The 12,850-nt window shown below is 42.7% G+C and overlaps 1 protein-coding gene across 2 annotated transcripts in view; it reads right to left on the minus strand.

Annotated features, from left to right (window-relative positions):
- daam2 (dishevelled associated activator of morphogenesis 2) overlaps window positions 1-9,276 on the minus strand; it is a 98,099-nt gene extending 88,823 nt beyond the window's left edge. For both annotated transcript variants that reach the window (XM_008302241.1, XM_008302225.1), the window contains exon 1: window positions 9,131-9,276. The gene's annotated coding sequence lies outside the window, so the exon portion shown is untranslated. The remainder of the gene's footprint in view (window positions 1-9,130) is intronic.
- Window positions 9,277-12,850: the final 3,574 nt, after the last annotated feature.

The raw sequence follows: 12,850 nt of genomic DNA on the forward strand, positions 1-12,850 counted from the left end.
TGAGGCCAGCTTGATTTTTCCTACCCATGTAGTTTAACAAGTGCATAAACAGGTTTACTCTGACACATAAACAAATAAAAACAAGTCCTTATAAATACTAGGCGCATGAATACAGACCCAAAAATAACCTTCTCTACACTGTTGCTAGGACATGCTCGGGTCATTTGAGTTTCTCCTATTGGCTCCAGTCGTTTGTTTACCCCCACACTTCCTGAATGCTGATGGCAGATAGTCTCCTGGTTTATACAAGTGGATGGAGAAGAAAAACAGCACACTGCCATGAGAGGTTGCTGCACGATGTGAAGGCGGAAGAGGAGGAGGATAAAGGGGGGTCAGTATCTTAGTAACCAAGAGAACAGCACAAAGAGGGTCACCTGATGTCCACATGTGATATTTACCACGAGGGAGTGATGGAGTGTGTATCAGAGGAGGATGACATCTGTTTTAAAAGGCTTCCCCTCCATCTGCAGAACTATAAAAAAAAAAAAAAAAAAGGAAAGACGTCCCAGAATCTACATGAGTACCTGTGTTTTTCATCAGTATTGATCTGAGAGAGCAGATGAGAAGAGGATCCGTTTGTCAGTGATGGTGCACACATGGAAAACACCAAAGAGCAGGTTGAGTGGGAAAGTTAGGGTTAGTGTTACAGGTGACTGTAAGAATAACAAAAGTAGAAGGAACAAGGAATGGCCTGGTAGTGCTTTCAGATGATGGAGAACACCCACAGAATCTTAAATCTGGAAAAAGGACACAGTTTATAACACAGCACAAATAAACGCCTTGCCTTTCAACAGTCCATTTGAAGTGCACTGCCAGTGCAAACCTGTGCGAGATCAATCTGCTCTCTGGAGGGATAAAAGCAAAAAGGCCCCATTTCAACAAGCCTCTCCAGAGACAGAACCTTATTCATTCAACCTCTGAATGCTTTAGTTGTTGCCAACCACGCGGTTTGTCACTTGGCGAAAAAGGGTTTTTGAAAAGAACTTGCCGGGGATGAAGGATCCATGGCTCAGGTCCACTGTTCGGACTGTGTTTGTCTATTTAGTTATACGATAGCAAAAAGACAGAACCGTCTCTGGATCCTTAACTGCATCTCATCCATCTCAGAGCTCAAACATAATAAGATGGCAGTTAGCTCACATGATGCATTAGGGCCTGGGAGAAAGCCTGTAAGCACAGTAAAAATGCCTGTCACAGCTTTCTCTTCTACTGAAGAGCTTTGAAGTGCACCATAAAGACATTACATGATTGGAAAGAAATGCATGGGAAGACATAGAGGCCAAATTTAGTAATCCAAAACTCTGCGCAAGAATTATGACGGTGTTGAGCTTATAAAATGCTTTACTGTTTAGTAATGGCCTTTGGTTTAAAACAAAGTGAGATCAGTGGAGAGGTTTGGTCTGATGCAGCATCTTTTCTTAATCAGGTCAAACAATTTATGGTTGTGTAGCTTCCAAATCCTGCAGGTGAGGATACGATAAGAATATTATGATGGATTAGACAGAAAATCAAGATGGGTGACTGGGATGCATCTACATCTTAAATCTTGTTAAGATGCTCCAGCCTTAGATAACTTCAATAAAACATTTTTGTCACACCAGTAAAGTGAATTACATTAGCTGAAATTGAATTGAGGACTGAGGTGGGAGGCTTGGCTACCAGGCAGCCTGTCTTATCTTTAGTAAAAAATTACAGGCTATTTATTTATTGACTAGTATAGAGATGCACACACAGACACAGACACACACACAGACACACACACACACACACACACACAAGCCATTGTAGAAATTTACATGTAAGAACTGAAGACACAAACTCTGTATTTCAGGGGAACTCCATGAAACAGATATGAATATAAAACGGCAAATAAAAAACAAGTCATTGTCAATGGCAACTGAAATCATTGAAGGAAAACTGAAATTCACGAACTAAATACACAAAGTCACAAACTTAGCTTAATGAGGTAATTTCCTCAGCCAAATGGCATATACTGTACAAGAACCAGAGCCTGTCTCATTAACAAAACTGCAAACCCGAAGCTATAAACTTTACATATCTCAGCTTTAAAACCCAACATTGGAGCCAGGACATATTCTGCATGGGTAGCCAAAGTAAACCCGCCACAGCCTGGACCACTCTCAAAACTCTGTGTCACATCAAGATCCATGTCTCGATCTCAGTCCCCATCTGAAGTAATTTATTGGTAAAGGTTTTTTTTTTTCCTTCTTCATCACTGTGCCGAAAAGCCTATAAAGGATCTCCTCTACCTGATAAGATAAAGTCTTTTGTCATGCCTGATGATTATGAGAGGACTCGTCTGTCACCACTAGGGTCTGCTGTTCAGAGCAGTGGTGGGGTTCAGTGTGTCCAAGCATGGAGGACCCCCGAGGGAAAAGCCGGTCCAGAGAGCGGGGGACTCTCACGGACAGTCGAGAAATTTTCCCACAATCAAACACAAACAGAGCTGCATAGGCCAGCGACAAGGACCCTCATCCACCAAGGACACAGGGAGGGAGGGAAAGAGGAGAAGATCTGATAGCTACAATAACACAACCCATAGAAGAACACACTAAGCCATATCTCTTGTGAGGAGCCCCACGGTGAATGCACTCTACACACAAACACTGATTTGTGAGGGATATTCAGGGATCCAAGTAAGGGCTCAACTGTCGTCCAAGGATGTTGAACCTGTAACTAACCTCAAGTACATTTTAGAAGCCCACAGGCCTGGTGTGGGCCTCCACCAGATGATTTGACCAAACCCACACGGTTCACTGGCAAATGACCTCATTAAAGGTAATCTGTTTTAAGCACAATCCACTGCTACAAATACCATCTGCTAGGCATTAAATAGAGTGTCAGGCCACTGAGGACATCTGGATTGTTAGTGTTGAGAAGTTTAGGCTAATTTAGGGAGGATTTGAACCTGGGAACTAACAATCCAAGATGAAAACTTGACTGGCAATCCACGCCATTGTCAGTTTGGCAATGAGGAAGCAGATCTACTCAGTTTACAAACAGAGAATATTCACATTTTAAAGAAGGAGTAATAACTGAAAGGTGAGGCAAGAAAAAAGCAGCCGACTTATTGAATGCCATTAACTACCCAACCCGACATGTCGAGATAATTAAATCTAAAACACATAATGGCACGGTCTTTGTAAACAACATCTATTTCCTAGAGGGCCAGCCAAGCAGTTGGTGAAGGTCACAGGTCAAAGGTCAGCTATCATCACATTTAACTATGCGTGGAGTCTATTCTCAACAAAAACACAAGTCTGACCTCTGATACAAAGAGCTGCATCTATTACGATCATTGTACATAGCTTCTTTTAACAACCACTGTAGTTTGGACGATTTAGCGAGCAGAGAAACTAAGAACTTCATATGAACATTTAGAACCCTAAAGCCTCTGAGGACACATGAGGATGATACAAAAGCAGAACCCCACTGAGGGAGCTGACAGCTTTGTGTTTGGATTCTGCATCATTTGCAGTCAAGTCTTCAGCCATCTATCTTTCTGACTTTGACCAAAGCCAAACTCACCATTCTTTTGCTGTGTGATTGATGTCTTTCTACTGAAAATCTAAAGGTTACATCTTGAGAAAATGTGGCATGCAAGCCTCCTTTCGAGTGGGACGGCAAAAGTCTTCAAACTTCCTTTTATAGAAGTAGCCCCCTGAGCTGGATATCATAGCCATTATAAATAAGAAGCTGGAATGCAGAAGGGGAAAAAATAAACATCCAAGCTGCTCCGTTATCTACACCCAGCTGTGCAGTTTAGAAGCCAGTCCTTGGAGATGATGTCACACTGGCATTGTGTTACTGTTAAAGTAGTGTTCCTGTAATTTGGTGCTGAAATTAATTAATTCAAGAAAAGGCGGGCAAACTGTTCTGAATGAAGAAAGTTTACAGAACTAAAATTGTCCCATAATGTGCCAACAGCACTGAATGCAAACTGCTCCATAGTGAAAGTTTTATTTAATTTAAGGCAACACTACATGGGTGACTCTTGATGTAAACTGACCACAGAACCAAAACAGCATCTAACAAATGCTATGGGTATTTAAGTGCATTCACGGTTTACCCAGGAGGAGTACCGTAGAGAACGATGCAGGAACATCTCCAGGTGCCACTTTTCAACATGATTTTAGAGGTTCGGTGAATCTGAGCTGCAGAGGTGAGGGGAAACCTGCAGCTACGAGAATACAGTGGGGCTGACGCACTGGAGATTTGATAAATGATTCCATATGTGCTCTAGATCCCAAGTGAAAGAACTGCTTTGTGCTCGGTGAGGTAGCACGTGCACAGGTCCCAAGTGGACTCCCCTCCCCTTCTTTTCCCTCCTTCTACTGACAAAACCTATCTGGCCCTTTCTCGGTAGCTCAGGGTAATATTAGCCAAATGTAAGGGGCAGGAGCAAAGGGTTTGAATGCCCGAGTCTCAACCCGCCTTCCTGCAGCCTATTTTGACGGGAGCTAATTGCCTGTGACTACATGGAGACAGTGGACCGAAACAACCACTGCATTGAGTTAGATGTTTGAGGGGTGAAGGAGGCCAGAGGGTAAAGGGGACTGAGGTTGGGACCAAGGAGGGGAAGGGTATTTGGGGGAGGGAGCTGTCAAAATGTGAAGAAATACTAGGATATTCTCAACCTCCATTACCCCCTGTGCTAAATCACATCCACTCATGGGGAAATAATTCATCCAGACATTAAAGAGGCAATCTAACATGAGCACCTGCTCCCTATGCGCTTAGCCATGATATGATTGAAGAACCAATCATCCAACCATCATCCACAACACCTTTATTGTGGCCACAAACTCCTCCCTGTAGAATGAGAACAATGTATAAGGAAACAGAGATTGTAATTGCCTTTAATTTATACCAGTAGTGGAAACATGCAAGTCTAATCAGGTAGTCAAGGCAGCAGGCTACTGTTTCCAAAAACAGTACAGCCATGCTAATGCACAAAAGGTAACAATGGAACAACGTGCAGAAGAAAAAAATTTAAGGTGCGCATTGTATATTTCATAAGTGGGATTTTAATTAATCGCATGATTGTGTAACTCCTTTTTGAATCTAGAGCATGTGGGTGTGTGTGGTAAGAATGGGAGGAAATTAGACAACAGGGAAACTTTGAGGAGGAGGAAAAATGAGGAGGAAGAACAGCACAAGGCAGAAAAATGTGTCCTGCACTGTTTTGTTTTATAGATCCCACTGGACAAGGAGATTTCAAAGGAGAGACATGACACATGGACCCAAGTCGGTTATTGCAAGTAATTAGGGCGACCAGTTTCATACAGTAGTTCCTTAACTAATTAGACTATGACACACAAATGATGCAAAGAACAGAAAGAGAAAGTAAATTACTGATGTGAGATACCAGTAGATGCACATTCAGATCATATCATAGCACTCCTTTACAGTTGGGTAACCCCAATGCTGATCTAATGCCAAGGGTCTGTGACGCACCAGAGCATTCCTGTTATGCTGAAGCTCCTCTCAAATTCAAGTTCTTTACAGCACAGAACAGCCTCTTCACTGTATGTGAGAAACAGACCAGAGCCTGTTGCAACCACCCAAGTTTTTCACACCCATCCTCTGTGGCCAGGACCTGCTCTACAAATCTGAGTGAGATCAGGCTATTTGACCTGAAATAAATGTGTCCAAATCTCCTCCCAACACACATGCACAAAAACTGACATGTACTCTTCAGGTATGTTTTAATCAAAATCAGGCAGAAAGGGAATATAACACCCAGCTTTTATGATCTCTGCATTCATCTACTTTTAATCCACGCTTACTTATGATCTAACTTCTTTGATAATAATTGAACATTACTGTGTAGGCACTGGATGTGTCTCTACACAGCCTTGCACAGGTTGTAGGGTGCTTCTGGGCACATATATGGTTGTACTGGTCAAAAAGAAGCCTATCTGACACCGTCTCTGCACAGATTTGGCACTTCATATGCTGTCAAGTGTAAAATATTCATGTCGTTGGAATATGGTTGCCCCCTGCTGCAAAAAAACAAAATCTGAATCAAACCAGCTTCACTTTTTTCACGTGTACTCACAAATGACGGCACTGGTAAAAGGTAGAGGAGGGGGGTTAAGAACCACTTGTGACTGGGAAGAAGGGAGGGGGGACAACAGACGCAACACTGTGTCTGGTATAGGATTATACTCTCACAGCTAATTACTCCCAGACTTCTTAGCGCTGCGCCAGAAACTCTGCACAGATACAGTAAGCCGGCATGCTGCCTGCCTATCCACCACACAAAGAGAAGAGTGGGCTGAATCAGAGACTGGCACAAGGCCTTATGCGTGCACTGTGGCCGCTCAGTGTGGAAGTGATGAGTGAAGAGTGAAGGAGAAGAAAGGCCAGCTGCTGGCAACTTTTAGGGCACAAGTTTTATGAGGCGAGACTAGGACAAAGCCATTGACTTGGAATGCTTGTTGATGAACTGTAAGGGTGCGAGCGCTGCAGCACACGGTGGTGTCAGTTCTTTCTGGATAATGTGATGATCAGCATTTGCTGCGTACTGATTTATTAAAAGTTATATTTGGACCACATACAATTTACATTTGAGTGCATCTGACAAATCACACAACAAATCAGTTAATAGGCTGCAGATGTGTGTTTACAATGAAGGCAGAAGAAAAATGAAGCAACATGCCCTCCCTGGACCAAATACATGCTCCCAGCCTGGCTCAGCTCCTGCCCTATCATGCCTGCCACATCAGATTCTCACCTTACGGCCCCGACGGGCAGTAGCAGTTGCCAACCAAAACATCTGGCCCTGTTAGAAGTGAGTAAAGCTCTGCCTCAGCTGCTGGTCGGGAACAATGGTCCTGTCTTTCCCCTGCGGCAGAGCAGCTCAGACCGGGAACACCCCAAAACCCTGCGTGGCCGCTCTGGTACTTGCTAAAACGCATGCAGCCACTCTGAGCTGAGCAAGGCTTCCACTCATCCTTCCGCCCACAGAAACAAGCATGCACAAACAGAAGTCCTACAGCCTCTGCTCAGTCAGCAGGGGCACAGCCAGAAGCAGAACTCCTCAGCCCAGTGGCTTTGTTACTCTTGGATGTGGGACGTGTTTTTCTTCCCTCCCTCCCCTCTAAAAACACACAGGTAGCTGGACAAGGATTATGCACAATAGTCAAAACAGTGGACCTAAAAATACTCCAGGCAGATTGCTGAACAGCTTCTGTAGTCTGACTTGAGAGTAAACAGACAAATATTCCTGTTTTATGTTTGAAATTTTACATGTTTGAAGCTGAACCTATGAAAAGCTTAAAGTGTATTAAGAGCTCAATGGATTGCAACTCTGCTTAGAGATAGCTGGCCATAGAGCGGGGCTTTTCAATAAATCCATCCATCGCTGACATCCATTAGCACAAGTCTGTGGGTTCAGTGGGCAGCATATGGATGCCTGTAAAGTATGTGTATTACACATTGTTTAAAATTCCTTCAGCAGCCTTAAATGGACAAATCCTGCAAGCCACTTATTCACCCGATGGGTAAGCATGATTAAAATGCAATTCCTATGCCATAATCCATCCCAATCCCTTCACCATAATAGTCATTCTTTAAAAAAAAAAAAAAATCTCCTTTTTCTTATTTGTCTGAACTACAGCCAAACAGTTGAGGATCACTGTGGCTTTACTTGATGCTTCCGAGCAGCACAATCTTGATCCGCTAGAAGGAATGTAGCAAATGCTAAAAACTCCTTAGGCAAAGCTGTGTGGGTGAGGAGGAGGGGATCATTTTGTGCTTAGCATGGTGCTGTGCTTGTAAATCCGCCACCACTGGCCAAGAGGACCCAATGCTGCATCAGTGCCAGATGTTGAGTTGGATTAAACAGCTCTTGATGCCTTCCCATCCTATAAACTGTCAGGCAGTGTGGGCTTTAAGAGGTGCGGATGGCCCTGAGAGTGCAAGCATCTACCTTAAGTCTGCTTATTAAAAATGTTACTGATGTGAGGGACTCAGTAAAAATCTTTATCAATCAGGACTGTCCACATTCATTTCTGATATTTAGACAGCCAAGTTGTGAAGAGGCAGCCCTTTTCTGTTTCACAAAGAAATATTTTGATGTCTGGACATAAAACAGAACCTGAAAAGTTGCTGGAGCCAAATTTAGCTCAGCAGAATGTGAAGCACTGCCCACTGCAAGAAGAATCGATCAGAGCTGACAGTAATTATTTAATACAAACAAGAAAGCATCCTCCGATAAAGGGGGATACAGCTCCTTCTTATTCTACCTCATTTTTAAAAAAAAAATAGAATAAACTGAATGCAAACCCACCGAGAGCCTCCATTCTGCTCTGTGTCAACATGTTTTCTTTTGCATAAAAAGGAAAAATTAATTGGAAAAAAAATCAATAAATAAACAAAAATCTCTGACTTGATTGGAGACCTTAATGCTAAGGATCATCTGCTCACACCACATTAGCTCTGGGTTTGTGTGCAGTGAGATCTGCAGCAGGTCTGATGACACAGCAGTGGAGGAGGCGCAGCGCCCTCTATGGACGCTCACGGGAACTCACGTCTGTCCGTTTAGCCCAGTGAACGTACAGCCGGATAATATCGAGGTCAAATGCATTGAGCATCATGTGAAGGCTCCGAGCAGATCCATCAAAGCATCACACGTCCGCAATAATACCCGAATATTACGATATGATTGTCAGAAATCCACAAAAACAGGGGGACGCACACTGACATGCGCAAAACTGAATATAAATTAACCAATCTGCACCAAATGGCGGGCGATAATGTGTCATCATTGAGGGGAATATTAAACCATTAATCATTTTTGCAGCCTTTAATATTAACGCAGAGACCCGGCCAGCAGCCTTCAGATAAATCAGGTGCTGGATCTTAATTGACATGTTGAGCAGAGCAGCAGGGCAAAGCGCAATTTTCACCTTCAACAGCACGAGTGGTGCTTGGATCTTAGTCTTAAAACGCCAAATAATTCCACATTGTAACATTCCCCGTTATGTCCGTTCGTATTTCTTGAGGTTTTCCAGCCGATGGCACCGCTTGCCTCCACGGCAGCTGAAGGGAGAAACCATCAGCACTCAGTTCCTACTGATTTGCAGAGAAATGACAAACTTACCTTCCAGATTCGTTGCGGAGAAACAGTCAGTGCTCGGTAATAATAATCCCTTGTCGCTGTCAGCAGGCAAATGTGAGCAAAATGAGTTCCCCAGCAGGCTGGACCAACAGAGAGCCGATGCCCTGTGTTGACTGTACGAGGCTGTTCATTGAGCTGAATGATAGTGGAGAGTGAAGGGACTGACAAGTCGGTCAAAACAGCAGCACCACGCCTCCCCTCTTAAAGCCACCGCACTCTGCCTGTCTGTCTGTCTGCCTGTCTGTCCCTCTGTCAGTGTGCTGTGTAATCATAGAATTAAACCAACTGTATGCTATTTGATTAAAATCTAGATACATGAAATAAAAATGTTAGAGATCTTCATAATGAACTAAGTCATCCAAGCCAAGTAGGACCTGTGCAGGCAAAACTCATTTATTTAGAGGATTGGGTTACTTTCAGAATATTAGTGTAATGAACATCAGAGCTACAAGATTCTGTGTGAACACAGTAGGCTGTGGAGGTCCCACTGCTTGATGGGTAGACATCCATCAGGGCTGCCAGTCCCCCATTAGGCATTCTTTTTCAATTAATGAAATAATAAAACAATGCCTATTTGCTGTTCTGTTATAAAATTGAATTTTGGTCAGTGTACCTTGATGGTCTGCTGTTGACGGTAAAATAGGTTTTTATGTGTGTGGTTGTGTTTGTGCTGGAGATGATGTGAACATGACCACTATCAAAATCATCCATCCATCCATTCATTCATTATCTATACACCACTTAATCCTCACTAGGGTAGCAGGGGGTTGGAGTCTATTCCAGCTGACTCAGGGTTAAGGCAGGGGACACCCTGGATAGACAATTAGACAATTTAGAATCACTAATTAACCTCAACATGTTTTTGGACTGTGGGAGGAAGCCGGAGAACCCGGAAAGAACCCACGCTGCACGAGGAGAACATGCAAACTCCACACAGAAAGACCCCAGGTGACCTAACCGGGACGCCAACCGGGGATCTTCTGGCTGCAAGGTGACTCAGTGGTTAGCACCATCACCTTGCAGCCAGAAGATCCCTGGTTGGCGTCCCGGTTAGGTCATTGCAGCCCATCTTGCCCAATTTTCCCTCATTAATTCTGAATGATCAATTTTATTTCTGTGAATAAAAACAAAACAGAAATGTTACTGCAGTGCCATTAAATACTCTATTGGAAAACCGCGGTCTATACTACTGCAATGCACTTTTAAAAAGTAACAACTTATCAAAGCAGAATACCTGCATAACTACCAAAATTCCTATCACAACCATGAAGAAATAATCTATATTATAATTAGTATGATTTAGTTTTAAACATTTTAAATAGTTCTGCAGATTTCATGTTTGCCAGTAAAACAAGGTCGAATAAAGTTTCCCAAACATGAAGTAAAGGTCCTGCTGCCCCAGCTGCTAAGCATTTAATCCTCTGAAATATGAAGAAACAGTATGACTGGCTGTGTTTTGATCTCCTCACAGCTTGTAATCCCTCATTAATTGCAAATTCTGGGCATCCACTTTGACCTGGGCTCAAACATGGATATCAGGACTAATTTTGTGTGTTTGAGAGTGAAAACAAGCCCTGCTGTGTTGTTTGGGGCAGAGAGTGTTAGATAATTCCTCAGCAAGAAATTGATTTGCTATAAATATAAATAAACAAAGGTCAGTAAACAGGGCTGAGTGTGAGTGAAGAAGATAACCTGGCCTGAACTGAACTCCTCACAATCCATAGTATTTTTTGTCACCATGACATGAAAGATCATGCAGGCTGTGGAGACCGCCAGACTGGATAGATTGGAGTCTTAACAGCCCAACGCCACAGAAGTCTGTCAGGAGGACGTGCTGTTGTCATGAAAGAATATTATTTACCGTCTGTCAGATCACTGCAGGACAACCAGAGCCATGTTTTCTGTCAACAGATGAAGATGATGATCATTTAGCAAAATACAGCAATAGCCTACGCTGGCAAACTTCCTCTAGAATTTTAAGTGCAACACATGTCAAGACGTCTTCTGTGGCTCTGGAGGAAGCTTTTTTAGAGATGTTAAATTGAGATGCATATTGGAAAATATACCATCCAGTCTTTATAGAGTCCAACTCATAGAGAGGACCAAATGTCTGGGTATCTCTGCTGCTTCCATTCTAACCATTGTTTTTAACATTTTGTCTAGGCATTTAAATTGTGACTTTTTTGACTCCATGAAATTGCAATAATAATTTATTGCAGTTCCCTTATTACTACTGGCTATGTCCTGTAAAAATGTCCCCAAGTGTGTTTTTGAAGCCCTACTACTATACTATACTATACTATACTATACTATACTATACTATACTATACTATACTATACTATACTATACTATACTATACTTTGTGTGCATTGGGATTCCATTTTAAACACAAGCCCTGCAGTATTTGTTGAGCATTGTGATTATGTCCTCCACAATGGGGCTTTAAATATTTAAAGATAGCTTGTGAGTTTGTCTGTGCGTGGCTTCACTTTGTTTCCAGAATAAAAATGTGTCAGCTACTGTTAGTGTCATAGTAGTAAGAGGGTGGGCGTATGTCTTTCAGGAGTAGAAAAGCAGAGTGGAGCTGTCCAGTAGCTCCGTGGCTTGGCCTGTCAACGCCGAGATGACATTATCCAGTGGAAGCAAGTGATTCAGCCTTTGGGAGAAAAGCAAGCAAGAGGCCTCGATTAATCTCTTCAATTTGGCAAAACTGTGAGTGGACGGGTGTGGGGGGGCGAATCCATAATCCAGAGCGGATAGTATATCATAGGGGAGTTAGATTCATGTCAGATAATGACACGCAGCCAGTTACTTTAACCTTAGCTTCTCAGCCCAACCCCCAAAGTCAGTGAGTTAGACTTGGCCACATGTGGACATGCACACACACACACGTTTTGCTTTATATGGTGCTAGGAGTCAGACCTTTACCATCCTATTGTTTAGAACACAAATATATGACATTTAATAGAATAGAATTAACCCACAATGTCATAGTGAACAGTGCCTTTAGCGACGCCACCACAAATTAAGTATTTTTCCAGTAAGCCCACTGAGTGAGGATGTCTGTCCAAGGCGCAGAATGAGCAGCTCCAGGTTTTACACAGACCTCAGAGAGAACAGTGGAGAACAGCTCTAAACAAAGTCATTGCTGAAGTGCATTTGAAATACTTTTAAGTATAAGTCTTGGAGACATGAAGACTGCTACACTTCTCAGTCTCTCAAGTAAAAGGACTTTTTTTTTTAGAGGCTACTGGAGTGTCCAAGCAGACAAATCAAGCACAGCTCAAAGCATTTGAATAATATGAAACTGCTTTTAGGTCTGATGCAGAAAGCCAAAACTAACAGATTTAGTTACTGAAGGATTCTCTGAGCGTCTATCAGACAGGAGCCAAACTGTTTGTAGACACTCTTGATTTGACAGGGCTGCAGATGTGAAAAGGTCCAGTCGACACTTTGAGATCTCAGGGGTGTCTGGGAGAACAGAAGTGGCCTTAACTGAATCAACACATGTCCATTTAGGTATGCATACACATCCATGCATGTCCATGTATGTGCATGTGTTTATTTACAGTGAAACTTGCAGATGCCCACGTGCATACACTACACACGTGTAACTTGTAGCTGCTCAAAAGTGGGTAAAAAAAAAAAGAAAAAGAAAGACAGTATCAAAGTATTTGTGTCCAGTACTGAATTAAAAAACA

The sequence above is a fragment of the Stegastes partitus genome, unplaced genomic scaffold, assembly GCF_000690725.1.
Source record: "Stegastes partitus isolate 25-593 unplaced genomic scaffold, Stegastes_partitus-1.0.2 Scaffold36, whole genome shotgun sequence".
Lineage (NCBI taxonomy): Eukaryota > Metazoa > Chordata > Actinopteri > Pomacentridae > Stegastes > Stegastes partitus.